Source organism: Hemiscyllium ocellatum, chromosome 13 (genome assembly GCF_020745735.1).
Source record: "Hemiscyllium ocellatum isolate sHemOce1 chromosome 13, sHemOce1.pat.X.cur, whole genome shotgun sequence".
Taxonomy (NCBI): domain Eukaryota; kingdom Metazoa; phylum Chordata; class Chondrichthyes; order Orectolobiformes; family Hemiscylliidae; genus Hemiscyllium; species Hemiscyllium ocellatum.
Genome location: NC_083413.1, coordinates 44778156 through 44796980, shown reverse-complemented (window position 1 = coordinate 44796980; position 18825 = coordinate 44778156). Strand labels below are relative to the sequence as shown.

The following is an 18825-nucleotide window of genomic DNA, read 5'->3' as shown; positions in this document are numbered from 1 at the left end:
TGTTGAGCCACGGGGTGATTGGGTTGGTTGGTCCGGGCGGCCCGGAGGTGTTCTCTGAAGCGTTCCGCAAGTAAGCGGCCTGTCTCCCCAATATAGAGGAGGCCACATCGGGTGCAGCGGATGCAATAGATGATGTGTGTGGAGGTACAGGTGAACTTGTGGCGGATATGGAAGGATTACAGGTGAACTTGTGGCGGATATGGAAGGATTACAGGTGAACTTGTGGCGGATATGGAAGGATTACAGGTGAACTTCCGCCACAAGTTCACCTGTACCTCCACACACCATCTATTGCATCCGCTGCACCCGATGTGGCCTCCTCTATATTGGGGAGACAGGCCGCTTACTTGTGGAACGCTTCAGAGAACACCTCCGGGCCGCCCGGACCAACCAACCCAATCACCCCGTGGCTCAACACTTTAACTCTCCCTCCCACTCCACCGAGGACATGCAGGTCCTTGGACTCCTCCACCGGCAGAACATAACAACGCGACAGCTGGAGGAGGAGCGCCTCATCTTCCGCCTGGGAACCCTCCAACCACAAGGTATGAATTCAGATTTCTCCAGTTTCCTAATTTCCCCTCCCCCCACCTTGTCTCAGTCGGTTCCCTCAACTCAGCACCGCCCTCCTAACCTGCTATCCTCTTCCTGACCTCTCCGCCCCCACCCCACTCCGGCCTATCACCCTCACCTTGACCTCCTTCCACCTATCCCACCTCCATCGCCCCTCCCCCAAGTCCCTCCTCCCTACCTTTTATCTTAGCCTGCTTGGCACACTCTCCTCATTCCTGATGAAGGGCTTATGCTCGAAACGTCGAATTCTCTATTCCTGAGTTGCTGCCTGGCCTGCTGTGCTTTGACCAGCAACACATTTGCAGTTGTGTTATTTTTAGATTACTTACAGTGTAGAAACAGGCCCTTTGGCCCAACAAGTCCACACCGACCCTCCAAAGAGTAACCCACCCCAGACCCATTTCCCTCTGACTAATGCACCTCACACTACGGGCAATTTAGCATGACCAATTCACCTGACCTGCACATCTTTGGACTGTGGGAGGAAACCGGAGCACCAGGAGGAAACCCACGCAGACATGGGGAGAATGTGCCTGAGGCAGGAATTGAACCCGGGTCTCTGTCGCTGTGAGGCAGCAGTGCTAACCACTGTGCCACCCATAAATAATGATTCTAAGGTGGCAGTCATCACAAATGGTACTAAGTCAGATAACTTGAGTATTGGAAGAGGTAGTAGACAGAGATGTCCTCTTTCACCGCTGTTATTTACCTTGGTAACTGAGTCATTAGCCAAGGCTATCAGGAGGGACCCTGAAATAGTGAGACCAAGGGTGGGAATGGGGGAGCATAAGATCATCAGCAGACATGATGATCTTGTCCTTTTGATTTTGGCCAACCTGGAGAAATCTGTATCCTGATTGATAAAAAAAAATAATTTATTTGGCAGTTTTTTGGGATACAGGATCAACTTCCCAAAATCAGAAGCCATGCCGATCGGGGAATTCGTGGAGGTGCCTAATTTGAAGGATGGAATACAGTTCTCATTTAGATGGTCGTCAAAACGTTTTTTGTATTTGGGAATTTTTATGACCCCTGCCTTCCACCAGCTGTATAAAGCTAACCATGTACAACTACTGAAAAGGATAAAACAGGATTTGCAGCTATGGGATGGATTACTGTTATCATGATTAGGACGAATAGCCCTGATCAAAATGAATGTTCTTCCTTGCTTGTTGTACCCCGTGAGAATGCTCCCATTGTTGATACTCAGATGAGTGTCATGGAGGCTCAGTGGTTGGCTTGGGTCCTTCATTTGGTGTCGCAGGCACCCCCTAATTAAATTTACTAAATTACAGCTTCCGCAGGGTGAGGGGGGATGGTGGACCTTCTAGACTTGAAAAAATATCAAATAATGTCCTGTTAGCATATGTGGGTGAACTGGGTATGGGGGGATTCGGGGTCGATTTGGTTTGACGTTGAAGCCTTGAAGTCGAGATGTCCCCTAGTTAATCTATTATTTATGGATAAGATGAAATCCGTGGTGAGCAATGTCAGAGCCCAATCATTTTGAATAAGATGAAAGCTTGGAGGATAATGAAGCAAGTTGAGGACAATTGGCTTAAGACCTCACCATTTACCACGGCGGTAGCCCCAAGATTTAAACCTGGGGCAATGGACTCCAGCTTTAAAGCATAGGAGAATAAGGGAATCTCTTGGGAGACTTATTCGAGTGGGAGGTGTTGATGTCATTTAGTCAACTAAGTCAGAAATATGGATTGCCTAACAGCCACCTCTTCCAGTACTTTCAGATAAGGGATTATATACAGAGGAGGACCATGCTCCTGGCTCAGCCTTACAAGTTAGACAGGGAGAAAAGAGACCTCCAGTGAACAGGCACTCATTCAATTAGTACTTTGTGTCATTTACAGAAAGAGCATGCATTAGGAGATATGGAGAGACTCTGTAGGATGGAACTCGGAGAGGATATTTCATTGTAAGATGTATGGGAAAATGTAAAGAAAATCTCAATATGTAACAAAGCGCAGGCCATACAATTGAAGATTTTACACAGGGCTTATATGGTGCTAGAGAGGCTAGCTAAGTTCAAGAGAGGAGCGTCTCCAGGATGTCCCAATGTGTAAAATTACCAAAGACACTCTTACACACTGCTATTGGTCATGTTACAAGATCCAGAGATACTGGAGTGCCATATTAAGGGAGCTGAAGGAAATCCTGGGAATTGAAGTCAAGATGGATCTGATATTTCTTCTCCTGGGGTTGCCAAACTTGCCCTCTCTGGGGGAAACACAAGAAGGGCTTGTGTAACATTCTTATGTATTGTGTGAGGAAGAACATTCTAATGAGTTGGACATCGGATAAACCCCCAGGTCTTATGGGATGGCGCAGGCTGGTGAAGGAGCATCTCTCCCAAGACTATCTCACAAATATGTGCACCACAAAATGGACCAGTTTTATAAGACGTGACAGCCCTTTCTAAATTAGATAGACCCAGACGTGTCAGCAATGTTAACCAAGGTCGTTGTATAGCCATGGGAGTTGGATTGGGCAGCCAGTGGGGGCCTGGGAGGGGGATGCTGGGAAAGTACGGGTACAATGGCTGGTGCTCCCAGGGATGGGAGCTTCAATGGAGGTACAGTGAGTGAAAGAGAAATAACTAATGTGATGTAATTTAATTTAATTTAATTTATCTTGAAATCAACTTAACTTTTATTTAGTTTGATTGTAGTTTAGTTTAAGTAGATATGTTTGTTCCTGTAGAATAGTAAGTAGCTTATTATTAATAGTATTGTGATATGACACTGTTGTACCACCTCTATCCTTTTGGATTCTGGTTTTCATTTATATATATAGTTGCTTTCATAAAAGATTTGAAAAAGTTTTTTATAAAAATAATTATAAAAACACGCACCAAATGTATGCAACTAGTTGCCATTTGTATGAAATGCTGTTGTGCTCTCCGCATAACAGAATATTCTCTTTCAGATCTACAGAGTGATGAAAATCATTCTTTTAATATTTGTCATGAACAACTACAACATATTTGTCAGTAGAATACCAGTGTTAAGACTCACCATGAAGAGTGGCTTCCAAACTCAATTGTTCAAGAAGCACTGAACAGGGTAGTTGACAAATGTAATGCTTCCATCATATGTAAAAATTCAATAAGCTCAAGCATGAAAAACTATAACATCTTTTGTTTATATATTGGCTCATGAAAAATGTTGAAGAATTTGTGAGTGATTTTTGTCTGTGAATATAAATTTTTATCCTCACTTTGGGATAAACAATTAGAACAGTAGGGTGATTTAATAGTGTTGAATTTACTGGTGATTTGGAAAAGTGTTTTCAGTTAGCATTTAAATCATTTTGCATGGTACATATTAGTTATAGTGTGTATATAGTTATATATTGTGCTAGTTTAGTACATTAATGATGTTTGAATGGATTTTTAATGAAATGTACTTTAAATAAAACAACAAAAAGACAAAAAATAGGGAGGACAGCCTTAAACAATTAGTAACAAAGTATTATGCTGCTTCAAAATGTAGCATTGTAGGATGTAAACTGTCAAGGACTGAAAGAAGAGCGCATAGTTTTCATGATGATCCTGGATAATTCATGTTGCCGATCTCCGTTTTGACACAACAAACTCCAAAACACTACAAAAATAAACAAATGCACAATAAAAATGTCAAATTGTGCTTAATTGTTCATTTATTTGGCTGTATGTTCAAGAGAGCGTTTGGTAAACAATTATAGGGCTCTTATGGTACAGTATTAGTGTACCTTCCACTGGTTCAAGACCACCTGCTCCAGATATCTGTCATCACCCATCTGAATAGTTGATTCAAGATATCTAATATACTGGGAGGGAAATTTGCTACAGCTGCTCAGGAGGATTTAAACTAGTAAGGTGGAGGGTAGGGGGACCCAGGGAGCTAGTGAGGAAAGGGATCAATCTGAGACTGGTACAGTTGAGAACAGAAGCGAGTCAAACAGTCAGGGCATGGAGGGACAAGGTCGGACTAATAAATTAAACTGCAATTATTTCAATGCAAGGAGCCAAATAGTGAAGGCAGATGAACTCAGGAATGGATAGGAAGATGGGGTTGGCATATCCTAGCAATTACAGAAACATGGCTCAGGGATGGGCACTCCAGATTCCTCGACTGTTCCAGAACCTTCTCGCGACTTCTGGAATTGCTCGGGCGCCATTGCCCATGCGGCCACTGCAGCCACCACCGCTGCGGCGAACGGTGATATCACTTCCGCCCCCACCGCCACACAGACAACAGCCACCACCGACCATGCAGCCTCTGCGATCGCCGCCCAGACAACCACTTCCACGATCGCCAGGAAGACCATCACCCACAGATACGCGGCCACCGCGGGATCCACGGCCACTGGGACCAGCGCCGTTTCTGCCCGGCGCACCACTTCCGCCCCCCGGAGTGGCCGTCGCCACAGCCATTTTTGCCCCCAGTGACATCGCTCACCTGCTCAAGTAGATCTCCACCCCCACATCGATCTCTGCCCCCATGACTGACTCCACCCCCATGACTAACTCCACCCCCACTTCCAGCTCCAGCCCCACACCAGGTCCTAACTCCCAGCCCTGCCATATTTTCACGATCTCTCCAGACCTTCCCCTCTCTGAGGATGAACAATTAGTCCTCAGCAGAGGCCTCACCTTCATCCCCCTACGCTCCCGGATTAACAAGTTCGACACGTGGCTAGATATCAAGCATTTATTCTGCCGCCTTTGCCTCCATGCCTACTCCTTCAACAAGGATTCTCGCCCACACTCGGACGACCCCTTCTCCCACCTCCAACACATCCCATCCACCTGGACACCCCGTGCTGGCCTCTTACCCGCCCTTGATCTCTTCATATCCAACTGCCGCCGCGACATCGACCGCCTCAACCTGTCCACCCCTCCCCCCACTCCAACCTCTCACCTTCACAACACGCAACCCACCACTCACTCCGCTCCAACCCCAACCTCACCATCAAACCGGCAGACAAGGGAGGTACAATGGTAGTTTGGCGCACCGATCTTTACACCGCTGAAGCTAGATGCCAACTCGCGGACACCTCCGCCTACTGCTCCCTTGACCATGACCCCACCTCACATCACCAAACCATCATCTCCCAGACCATCCATAACCTCAGCACCTCAGGAGTTCTCCCATCCACTGCCTCCAAACTCATAGTCCCACAACCCCGCACCGCTCGTTTCTACCTCCTACCCAAAATCCACAAACCCAACTGCCCCGGCCGACCCATTGTCTCAGCCTGCTCCTGCCCCACCAACTCATCTCTGCATACCTCGACACTGCCCTGTCCCCCTTAGTCCAAGAACTCCCCACCTACGTTCGGGACACCACCACGCCCTCCACCTCCTCCATGATTTTCGCTTCCCTGGCCCCCAATGCCTTATCTTCACGATGGACATCCAGTCCCTATACACTTCCATCCCCTATCACGAAGGCCTCCAAGCCCTCCGCTTCTTCCTCTCCTGCTGACCCAACCAGTACCCTTCCACTGACACCCTCCTTCAACTGACTGAACTGGTCCTCACTCTTAACAACTTCTCCTTCCAATCCTCCCACTTCCTCCAAACCAAAGGAGTAGCCATGGGCATCCGCATGGGCCCCAGCAATGCCTGCCTCTTCGTAGGATATATGGAACAGTCCATCTTCAGCAGCTATACTGGCACCACCACCCACCTTTTCCTCCGCTACATCGATGATTGTATTGGTGCAACCTCATGCTCCCACAAGGAGGTTGAACAGTTCATCCACTTTACTAACACCGTCCACATCTCAGACTCCTCCCTCCCCTTCCTAGACCTCTCCATTTCTATCTCGGGCAACTGACTCAACACAGACATTTACTACAAACCGACCGACTCCCACAGCTACCTAGATTACACCTCCTCCCACCCTTCCCCCTGTAAAAATGCCATCCCATATTCCCAATTCCTCCGCCTCCGCCGCATCTGCTCCCAGGAGGACCAAATCCACTACCGAACAACTCAAATGGCCTCCTTCTTCAAAGACCGCAATTTCCCCTCCGACGTGGTCGATGACGCTCTCCACCACATCTCCTCCACATCCCGCAACTCCGCCCTTGAACCACACCCCTCCAATCGCCACCAGGACATAACCCCACTGGTCCTCACCTTCCACTCCACTAACTTCTGGATACATCGTATCATCCTTCATCATTTCCACCACCTCCAGACAGACCCCACCACCAGGGATATATTTCCCTCTCCACTCTTATCAGCATTCAGGAGAGACCACTCCCTCCGCGACTCCCTCATCAGGTCCACACCACCCACCAACCCAACCTCCACTCCCGGCATCTTCCCCTGCAACCGCAAGAAGTGCAAAGCTTGCACCCACACCTCCCCCCTCACCTCCCTCTAAGGCCCCAATGGATCCTTCTATATCCATCACAAATTCACCTGCACCTCCATACACATCATTTACTGTATCTGCTGCACCCAATGTGCTCTCTTCTACATTGGTGAGACAGGCTGCCTACTTGCGAAATGTTTCAGGGAACACCTCTGGGACACCCGCACCAACCAACCCAACCGCCCCGTGGCTGAACACTTTAGCTCCCCCTCCCACTCCGCCAATGACATGCAGGTTCTTGGCCTCCTCCGTCGCCAGACCCTGGCCACATGACGCCTGGAGAAAGAGCGCCTCATCTTCCGCCTAGGAGCCCTCCAACCACGCGGGATGAATGTAGATTTCTCCAGCTTCCTCATTTCCTCTCCCCCCATCTTATCTCAGTCCCAACCCTCGGGGATTCAGCACCGCCCTCTTGACCTGCAATCTTCTTCCCGACCTCTCCGCCCCCACCCCCTCTCCGGACTATCACCCTCACCCTCACCTCCTTCCACCTATCGTATTCCCAGCGCCCCTCCCCCAAATTCCCTTCCCCCTACCTTTTATCTCAGCCCGCCTGGCACACCAGCCTCATTCTTGAAGAAGGGCTTATGCCCAAAACGTCGATTCTCCTGCTCCTCGGATGCTGCCTGGCCTGCTGTGTTTTTCCAGCACCACATTTTTCAACTCAGGGATGGGCAGAACTGGCAGCTTAATGTTCCAGGATACAAATGCTACAGGAAGGATAGAAAGGGAGGCAAGAGAGAAGGAGGAATGGCATTTTTGATAAGGAATAGCATTACAGCTGTGCTGAGGGAGGATATTCCCGGAAATACATCCAGGGAAGTTATTTGGGTGGAACTGAGAAATAAGAAAGGAATGATCACCTTACTGGGATTGTATTATAGACCCCCTAATAGTCAGAGGGAATTTGAGAAACAAACTTGTAAGGAAATCTCAACTATCTGTAAGAATAATAGGGTGGTTATGGTAGGGGATTTTAACTTTCCAAACATAGACTGGGACTGTCATAGTGTTAAAGGTTTAGATGGAGAGGAATTTCTTAAGTGTGTACAAGACAATTTTCTGATTCAGTATGTCGATGTACCTACTAGAAAAGGTGCAAACCTTGACCTACGCTTGAGAAATAAGGCAGGGCAGGTGACTGAGTTGTCAGTGGCGGAGCACTTTGGAGCCAGTGACAATAATTCTATTAGATTTAAGATAGTGGTGGAAAAGGATAGACCAGATCTAAAAGTTGAAGTTCTAAATTGGAAAAAGGCCAATTTTGATGGTATTAGGCAAGAACTTTCGAAAGCTGATTGGAGGCAGATGTTCGCAGGAAAAGGGACGGCTGGAAAATGGGAAATCTTCAGAAATGAGATAACGAGAATCCAGAGAAAGTATATTCCTGTCAGGGTGAAAGGGAAGGCTGGTAGGTATAGGGAATGCTGGTTGACTAAAGAAATTGAGAGTTTGGTTAAGAAAAAGAAGGAAGCATATGTAAGGTATAGACAGGATAGATCGAGTGAATCCTTAGAAGAGTATAAAGGAAGTAGAAGTATACATAAGAGGGAAATAGCTTTGGCAAATAGAATTAAGGAGAATCCAAAGGGTTTTTACAAATACATTAAGGATAAAAGGGTAACTAGGGAGAGAATAGGTCCCCTCAAAGATCAGCAAGGCAGCCTTTGTGTGGAGCCACAGAAAATGGGGGAGATACTAAATGAGTATTTTGCATCAGTATTTACTATGGAAAAGGATATGGAAGATATAGACTGCAGGGAAATAGATGGTGACATCTTGCAAAATACCCAGATTACAGAGGAGGAAGTGCTGGATGTCTTGAAACAGGTAAAGGTGGATAAATCCCTAGGATCTGATCAGTGTACCCGAGAATTCTGTGGAAAGCTAGAGAAGTGATTGCTGGACTCTTGCTGAGATATTTGTATCATCGATAGTCACGGATGAGGTGCCGGAAGACTGGAGGTTTACAAACGTGGTGCCACTGTTTAAGAAGGGCGGTAAGGACAAGCCAGGGAACAATAGACCGGTGAGCCTGACCTCGGTGCTGGGCAAGTTGTTACAGGGAATCCTGAGGGACAGGATGTACATGTATTTGGAAAAGCAAGGACTGATTAGGGATAGTCAACATGGCTTTGTGCGTGGGAAATCATGTCTCACAAACTTGGTTTTGTTACTTCTTCAAAAAACTCAAAAGATTGATGAGGGCAGAGCAGTAGAGGGTGGTGGTGGAGGGTTGTTTTTCAGACTGGACGCCTGTGACCAGTGGAGTGCCACAAGGGTCGGTGCTGGGTCCTCTACTTTTTGTCATTTACCTAAATGATTTGGATGTGAGCACAAATGGAAAAGTTAGTAAGTTTGCAGATGACACCAAAATTGGAGGTATAGTGGACAGTGAAGAAGGTTACCTCAGATTACAACAGGATCGGGACCAGATGGGCCAATGGGCTGAGAAGTGGCAGATGGTGATTAATTTAGATAAATGTGAGATGCTGCATTTTGGGAAAGCAAATCTTAGCAGGACTTATACACTTACTGGTAAGCTCCTAGGGAGTGTTGCTGAACAAAGAGACCTTGGAGTGCAGGTGCATAGCTCCTTGAAAGTGGAGTCGCAGGTAGATAGGATAGTGAAGAAGGCGTTTGGTATGCTTTCCTTTATTGGTCAGAATATTGAGTACAGAAGTTGGGAGGTCATGTGGCTGTACAGGATGTTGGTTAGGCCACTGTTGGAATATTGTGTGCAATTCTGTTCTTCCTATTGGAAAAATGTTGTGAAATTTGAAAGAGTTCAGAAAAGATTTACAAGGACGTTGCCAAGGTTGGAGGATTTGAGCTATAGGGAGAGGTTGAACAAGCTGGGACTGTTTTCCCTGGAGCGCCGGAGGCTGAGGGGTGATCTTATAGAGGTTAACAAAATTATGAGGGGTATGGATAGGATAAATAGGCAAAGTCTTTTCCCTGGGGTCAGGGAGTCTAGAACAGGAGGTCATAGGTTTAGGGTGAGAGGGGAAAGATATGAAAGAGACCTAAGGGGCAACGTTTTCATGCAGAGGGTGGTACGTGTATGGAATGAGCTGCTAGATGAAGTGGTGGAGGGTGGTACAATTGCAACATTTAAGAGGCCTTTTGGATGGGTATGAGTAGGAAGGGTTTGAAGGGATATGGGCCGGGTGCTAGCAGGTGGGACTAGTTTGGGTTGGGATATCTGGTCGGCATGGACGGGTTGGACCGAAGGGTCTGTTTCCATGCTGTACATCTCTGTGACTCTATATCTACAGTGAATAATTGTATCTGCTACAGATGGTGAGGTGAGAATCTGTTCACCTACTTGTAACCCCTTCTAACAAATACTTTTAAGACTTTTTAGCATGCAATTTTGTACAACTTCAATTCAGATGTTGTACCAATCAAGGTGAAGGAGCCAATTACAAGGTTTTCTTGAGTGAAAGAAAAAGGACTATTATTACTTACTAACCATCAGAATAAAATGCAACATCAATATAAATGTACATTTTATGCCCAGTACATAAAATTGTTTTTAAACAGTGTCTGGTACAAAATAAGGATCAAGAATGTGCAGTTCAAAAATATGTTTAGATTTCTTAATAAGTTAGATTTTAATCTGAAAACATGGTTGTTTAATGAATGTATTTTTGATCAGCAATAGTGTTTTTGTTTATTTCAGCAATTTTATTCTCAGGTATTACAAATCAGAAAATGGAAATTGAAAATGGAGAGTTAATAATTTACCATTATCATTGGCATCTTCTGTGTAATCCACTTTCAACAACTGGGATTTGGTAGCATACTGCTGTGGTTAATTTTCCATTCTTTTTCTATATGAAGTCTTTGTGGGTTTGATGCCTATTGTAGACATTCCTCCAATTCAAATAAACAGTAGATGTCAATTAATTAACCTGGGCAAGATGAATCAAAGGCATCCCAGAGGTTAATGTCAGCAGGAATTTGTGAGTGACCTTGGATAAATGGAAGTTAATGTGAACAAAAATATTAGAGAGACTTTGCAGTCAAGAGAGGTTTAGAGACAGGGAGGTGGCAGACACTGATAGGGGATGGGAAAAACAACAACATTTAGGATAAGATTATTTGTTCTCAGACAGAGTGAAGGAGACATTAACAACATTATGCTATGACTTGGAATAGACATCTGTTTCTTATGTTTGTATGCAGCAAGTTTGGAATTTCGATAATAATAAAAAAAACCATAGTCCCAGAGGAACAGAGGGCTACTCTATCATAAGAGAGATTTAATGTGAGGGCCACTATGCCTCAGGTGGGCAATGAAGTATATCCTTCATGGTGAGTTCAGCTGATGCAGGAATTGTTGGCGTCACACTGCATTACAAACCAGCTGTCCAACCAACTGACCTAACTGACCCCAATTCTGATAATGAGCTGCTATGTGACCAACAATTTATTGTTCAACATCTTAGCCCAGTCTAGCTGAAATGATACTATCCTTGAGGTACTGAAACAAAACAAGCATAACCTTGCACTCAGTCTCTGGTAGTTGATTATTAAAAATTATGTTATAATCCACTGGGGTAGCACACCATAAATTGAGTCCCGTTGTTCTTTGTGTTTAAATAAATGTTGCAATGTTTTAAGGTTTGCACAATACCTCAAATTCCCTGACTTTCAGATCAAGGTTGAGAGAAAGTACAGTGTAGGTTTCTGTACTAAGCAAGAATTATAATTTAATGTAAGTAATTAGACTGTAACTATAAATGAACAGATATAAACCTTTAGTGTATAACACTACTATCTAAAACTTCAATCGTCTTATTATCTGCACCTTTCACATGCATTCATCAACACACACAGAGACACAAAATAGGGGAAAACATTATTGCAAAGACAGAGAAAAGTGGTAAAGTCAGTTCAGTTGTGTTGCTTCCTTATTCTGATATTGGGATAATCAAACTTCAGCTAGCCAAGTACTTGGTTATTTAGTTGACTTTTTCTGGAAGCTTTCACTGGTTTATAAGAAGTACAGTGATTGATTAACTTGGAAGATGTCTTAGTTATCAATTTCAAAGTCACAAATTGCAGAATATACTGCAGGGAAAGCAACTAGTCTTCATATTTAAAATTTTCTTTACTGCAGAAAACAGCTTCTGCGGGGTCAACTTCACCACCACCCTCCTGTAGTTTTCTCTCTTACTGTTGTGTCTCTGTAACTTGTTTGTAGAGCTAATCCATTCAGTTAGCTGAGAGCCCATCAACTTCACTTGTAAATGTTGCCTTGGCTCCTAATTGTCTGCGCATTGCAGGAACATGCAACCACAAAAGAAAGAGTTCAGAATAAAATCATATTCCTTGCTGTGAAGTTATGCAGTCTTCCTGGTAAATCCCTTTTTTAATGTTCTTTCTCCTTTCAGTCCACAGTTGATAATGGCACAAAAATAAAAAGACACAATTCTGACAGTTAACAAAATAAATTATGGGCATTAAATCAGTATTGTACTTATAATCAGATACCATTCCATTTTATTATTAATTAACACACGTATTACAAAAATAGTTTTACAGTCCTATGGTACTTTAACTAAATAAATATGATATAATAAAGCATTGTTTCATCAAGATAGATCTGTACAACAACTGGTGGTAGTTACATGTTTTTGAAATTATTGTTTATTGTCTGTATAACTACTTTGTAAACATTTGCCTTGTTTATGACAAAGTGCAAGATGGCAAGTGCTGGATAGTATGCAATTTTTTAAAAATTTTATGTTGTATAAAGTATAGTTGTCTTTGTTAATTTAATGTGGGAATCAAGAAGGCAGAGAGTGGGAGAAGTGTTATAGTGTAGCCAGTTCAAGCTTGGGCTATTTTCACACCCAGTTGTCATTACAATTAGATATATAAGCATCCCATTTGCTTATGAAAGTTAGGCAAGTCATTGCACATGTTATTTCTGATGGGACATCTAATTAGGAGTGCACTACTTAAGGTGATGTTTAAATAGTCCGATACAAGCTTTATTTTTGAGCAACGTGGACAGAAGTGCTGTCACCACTGTGACTCTCAGGTCCGTACAAAAAATGTCATGGCAACTTTGTTTTCCTCAGCACTTGCAAGAGCATTCCTCAGACAACTACCTAATAGGACTGAACAGCACTGACTGATAGAGTCAATACCAACTTCACTGTCCCCACCCTTCAACGTTCAAGGACCCAACTTCAGTATAGAAAGAGTGTCAACAAGGACAGCAATAGAGAGTATAGTGCACTTTCTACAATACCTGCCAAGACTCTATTTGTGATGCCAAGCCGAATGTTCCAAAAGATCAATATAAGGTGGTCTTAGTTTGGCACCAACAGACTCAACACCAACACTTGACAGATTTTACAATGCAGCAGAACATTTTTATGCAAAAGGAGGAATAACCCAGTCCAACCACTGGAGGTAGCTATAACAGATCTCCTTCACACATGCTTTCGAAAAAGCCAATGCTCTCTTTGACTTACAGAATAACACTTGTTGCACATTTTACAGCATCAAAGTATGATGGATAACAGTGTTCATAAATCCATCAATTACACGAGAGGTTACATCCAAATTTGTATAACACAATTGATACAATATCCTTTTTTTGGTCTTAATCTGCCCACTCTCTGTTCTTGGCTTCTTGCCTCAGATACTAAATTAAAATTGATAAGTCCCCAGGACCAGTCCAGATCCATCCCAGGCTGCTCCGGAAAGAGATAAAGGAGGTTGCTAAGCCGCTGGTGAAGATCTTTGCTTCCTCACTCTCCACGGGAGATGTACAGGAGAATTGGAAGGAGGCAAATGTTGTTCCTCTGCTCAAGAAGGGTAATAGGGAAATCCCTGGCAATTACAGACCAGTCAGTCTTACGTCTGTGGTCAGCAAGGTTTTGGAAAGAATTCTGAGGGATAGAATTTATGACTATTTGGAAAAGCATAGTGTGATTAAAGGCAGTCAGTATGATTTTGTGAGGGGCAGGTAATGCCTCACAAATCTTATTGAGTTCTTTGAGGAGGTGACAAGACAGGTCAATGAAGGTCGAGCGGTGGATGTGGTGTATATGGACTTCAGCAAGGCAGTCGATAAATTTCCCCATGGTAGGCTCATTCATAAAGTCAGGAGGTATGGGATACAGGGAGATTTGGCTATTTGGATTCAGAATTGATTGGCTGACAGAAGCAGAGAGCGATTGTAGATGGAAAGTATTCTGCCTGGAGGTCAGTGTTGAGTGGTGTCCTGCAGGGCTCTGTTCTTGAGCCTCTGCACTTTGTAGTTTTTACAAATGACTTGGATGAGGAGCATGAAGGGTGGGTTAATAAATTTGAAGATGACACAAAGGTTGGAGGTGCCATTGATAATATTGAGGGCTACTGCAGGCTGCAGCATGACATAGACAGGAAGCAGAGCTGGGCTGCAAAATGGCAGATGGAGTTCAACCTGGATAAATGTGAAGTGACGCATTTTGGAAGGTTGAACTTGAATGATGAATGCAGGATTAGATTACTTAGTGTGGAAACAGGCCCTTCGGCCCAACAAGTCCACACTGACCCGCAACCCACCCAGACCCATTCCCCTACATTTACCCCTTCACCTAACACTACAGGCAATTTAGCATGGCCAATTCACCTAACCTGCACATTTTTGGATTGTGGGAGGAAACCAGAGCACCCTGACGAAACCCACGCAGACATGGGGAGAATGTGCAAACTCCACACTGAGAGTCGCCTGAGGCGGGAATCGCACCCGGGTCTCTGGCGCTGTGAGGCAGTAGTGCTAACCACTGTGCCACCATGCTGACTTTGGCAGTGTGGATGAACAGAGGAATCTTTGTGTTCCAAGTGCATTGATCCCTTAAAGTTGCTACCCAAGTGGATAGGGTTGTTAAGAATGCATATGGTGTTTTGGCTTTCATTAACAGGGGATCAAGTTTAAGAGCTGCAAGGTTTTGCTACAGCTCTACAAGACCCTGGTGAGACCACACTTGGAACATTGTGTCTAGTTCTGGTCACCCTATTAGAGAAAAGATACAGAGGCTTTGGAGAAGGTGCAAAGAAGGTTTACCAGGACGGCTTGTCTTATGAAGAGAGATTGACTAAATTCGGACTTGTCACTCTGGAGAGGAGGAAGCGAGATTACCAGATTGAGGTATACAAGGTAATGAGAGGCATGGATAGAGTCAATAGCCAGAGACTTTTCCCCACGGCAAGACTGATTGGCATGAGGGGTCATAGTTTTAAGATATTAGGAGGAAGGTATAGAGGAGACATGAGAGGTTAGTTCTTTACAGAGAATTGTGAATGCATGGAATGTGTTGCCAGCGGTGGTGGTGGAAGCAAAGTCATTAGGGACATTTAAGCAACTGCTGGACATGCACATGGACAGTAGTGAATTGAGGGGTGCATAGGTTAGGTTGTTTTATTTTACATTAGGATTAATCCTTGACACAACATCATGGACCAAAGGGCCTTTCTGTGCTGTACTTCTGTGATCTAAGTTCTATACCATGGGACCATTCTGGTGGTGGTATTACACTGGACAAATTCAAGAGCAAATGCTTTACCTGATGGGGAACATTGGTGTAGAGGACCTGTTGGACGTTCATAAGAGTCCACTCCCTCATCCCTTCATTGACCAGGACATTTGGTTGCTGAGGTTGAACATAAGGTTGCTCAGCTGTTGTGGATGTGGTCTCTTCTCCCTCTGTTGAGTGGGGTGTAGAGGGAGTTCCTCAGTGTAAATTATATTGATATGCACATGAACCTATTTAGCATCATATCAACACCTTGGAGAGGGTTCACAGGCTCCAAAACCATTCAATCACATCACCTCATGATCCATCTCCTTCACCTAAGTTTCCTTTTCTTGAAACAGATAAGCATGACATACTGAGTCAAGGATGATGCTGCCATCACGTATAGGGTTAAAGTTACCCCTGACTTGAGCATGTGACTAGTCCTCCCTTTGTCATTTTTACCTGGCTTCTACAGGTCTTTCTCAAAGTGATATAATGGCTGAATTGGTGATCTTGTTTGGACCTGGCTGACCGTCACTGTAAGGTGGATCTTTGTAACTTTTCCCAGGGTTCCTTCGACCACAGTCTGAGTGAATTAATCAGTGTTAACCTCCTGACATATTTGCGCTCAACCCCAAAGATCGCTTTTCTCACCATTTCCACTTCCTTTTCTGTCACACACATGGTTACCCAATATTGTATATCAGAGTCATTATATTGCCTCCATTGGACAACTCAGTCACCATTCCACCAAGAGACTTTTTATCCTAAACTCACTGCACATATAACAGATGCTATCTGACAATACTGCTGCTCTTTCCCAAACTGTAGGTTATTGAGCTGTGTGAGGAAACTAGCCAAGCTTACTCCTTTTCCAAATTTCCTTTAGAATTTCACTCACCCCTAAGGGTTTGCCTCCTGGGTGTCCTCTGGTCACCCAACAAATTTCACCCTTGTTCTTAGTATACATAATTAAACACTGCTTAGTATACACCTTTGTTCTTAGTATACATAATTAAACACTGCATTGTAGCTTGTTCACTACAACTGGTTTCATTCAATTAACAATTGGATGCCACAAAGTGTTTGATACTGGTTAGTCATATGTTCTGCTGCAAACAAGTATTTTAGTTTACACAAATTCACTATGTAGAATGATCAGCTTTATGACTGTATGTTCATCATCACCATGGCCTTTTACTATGGTGTAAGCACAGGATGTTAACCCTCCTCTCCTCCTTTTTACTTCTTTAATTTACTCCAGTGCTTCCAATGCCCACTCCCTCAGATCTCTAAGCACTAGTAAGTATCTCCATTCATTATTATCTGTTAGAGTCCTCGCCACCTTGGGGTTAAGTCTCCACTTTCACCTGATCTCTGAGGGTCATTTACATTCCTGTGCAGAAGGTCTTGGATCTGTTGTTTATACTGGACTGCTTGCCACATGTCATGGATCTGAGTACACATTCCCACACATAACATTGTATCATATCCTATGTTTTCCTCCCTGTAATCACATCTGGTGGCAACGCGATTGCTCGCCCTGTCATTAACTTAATTGGGTTTATCCAGTCCCTTGGCTTTTTCATGTTCTTAAACCCAGTGGTATACATTTGCCCTTTTCCCCTCATGACTTTGCTGAAACTACTTTCAGGGTCCAATTCATCCTTTCTACTGTTCCTGATAATAAGGGATGCAGAATCATTCATCACCTTTCCAGTAAAATTAGTGCCCTGATCTTAATCTATTTATAGTGGCCCATCAGGCTAATATTATTTCAGCAAACGTCTTAGGTACAATTTTGACTGTTCAATCTCTAACCACAAATGCTTCCACCAGCGGATGAACTAATTGATAATTGCCAAGTGATAGATCTTCCCTTGATTTATTGCTAGGGATAAACAGTGAAATCTAGCTCAGATTTTCCCATGGTCTTTGGGGCACACATCGTCCTCATCCTCACCTTCATGACTGTCCCTTGGTTAACATCCACACACATGTTATTGGCAATGTTTCACCCTGTCTTGTCCCAGGCCCTCCCACCACCAATATACCTGCTTACCAACTGAAGGGTGCTCATATTTCTGGGATGTCCTATTTCATAATATATTTCTGATAGGCTCTGATGAAATGCTTTATGGGCAACTACCTGTTCTTCCTTTCACTATATCCCATCTTTTCCCTTCATTGCTCCTTCGTGTTCCCACTCCTCATGTTCTTCTTGGTCTGCAGAGCCCTTTTTTTTCAACTGACATTTCCTGCACCCAACACTAAATATCATTGTTCCTTCTTCTTCTGAATACTCCTCTGATATGTTTCTGGCTCAATAATCTGCCTATATGTTGCTTGCTTGTTGTGCTATTCTATCTTCCTATTGGCCTTAATTTTATTCGTAGCGCTCATGATGGGTCCCTTAGTAGTCTCTCAACCAATTGCTTAAGTATTTCCTTGAGTATGTCTAGAGATCCATTGGAGGTAGCATTCCCTCTCTTGGTCCATGCTAGCATGTAGTCATGTATTACTCCAAAGGCAGACCAACTAGCTGTTTCACTAAATTCAGGGTCAGTGTGCGAGGCTGATTAATTCCACTATCCAGGCTGAATAGTCCTCAGGCAATTGTTCCACCATACACACTACTTCTTCTCCAATCATTATTGCACACCTGTTCTAGGGTGTCCATCATAATACTTCCTTAATCTATCAATATACAACTCAATGTTCAATCTTTCAAGGGGCTCTTCTACCGTACCCTCTGTTAATTATCTTCCTCTATATGCCCAATACACATAATGGTGATTCCTTCTCTTAACACTATTCCTTGTATTGGATAATGTCCCATGCCACACACCTCCCATACAGACCCAGCCAAGGGTAATAGCATGCCTTCTATAAAGCTGCCCTCCAGCTGTCAGACACTGATCACAGCTGTCCCTGATTCATTCCCTGTAGGATAGTATGCTACATGTGTAACACTTCGTTGCCAACCATTGGAAATTGCTCACAAGCCTTCAGTATCCGTGAGCACAATCAAAGGCTGCTACGCGGCATGCCATGCCTGCGATAGTGGGTAATTGTGTGGTTGAGTATTCCATTGGCAGCATCCAGCCAATATTACCCTACTGTGAATGTGTAGAGGTTGGTTTAGCTCAGATGGTTGGATGGTTTGTTTGCGAAGCACTATGATCCCAGCGGTGTGGGATCATTCCCAGTACGGGCTGAGGTAACGATGAGGGGCTCCCTTTCTCAATTTCCCCCCTCACCTGAGATATGGTGGCTGTCAGGTTAAATCACCACCAATTCTCTCTCCCTACTGGGAGAGCAGCCCTAAGATCTGGCTAGAG

At 44.1% G+C, this 18825-nt stretch overlaps 1 long non-coding RNA gene across 2 annotated transcripts in view; it reads right to left on the bottom strand.

The window, feature by feature from the left end:
- Positions 1–18825, bottom strand: part of LOC132821881 (uncharacterized) — a 44472-nt gene that overhangs the window by 3392 nt on the left and 22255 nt on the right. The window contains exon 3 of one of the 2 annotated variants that reach the window (XR_009645365.1): positions 12283–12354. The exons of the other annotated variant lie outside the window; for it this stretch is intronic. This is a non-coding gene — a long non-coding RNA (uncharacterized LOC132821881). Of the gene's footprint in view, positions 1–12282; positions 12355–18825 lie in introns of those variants that run through there. 2 annotated transcript variants of the gene reach the window in all.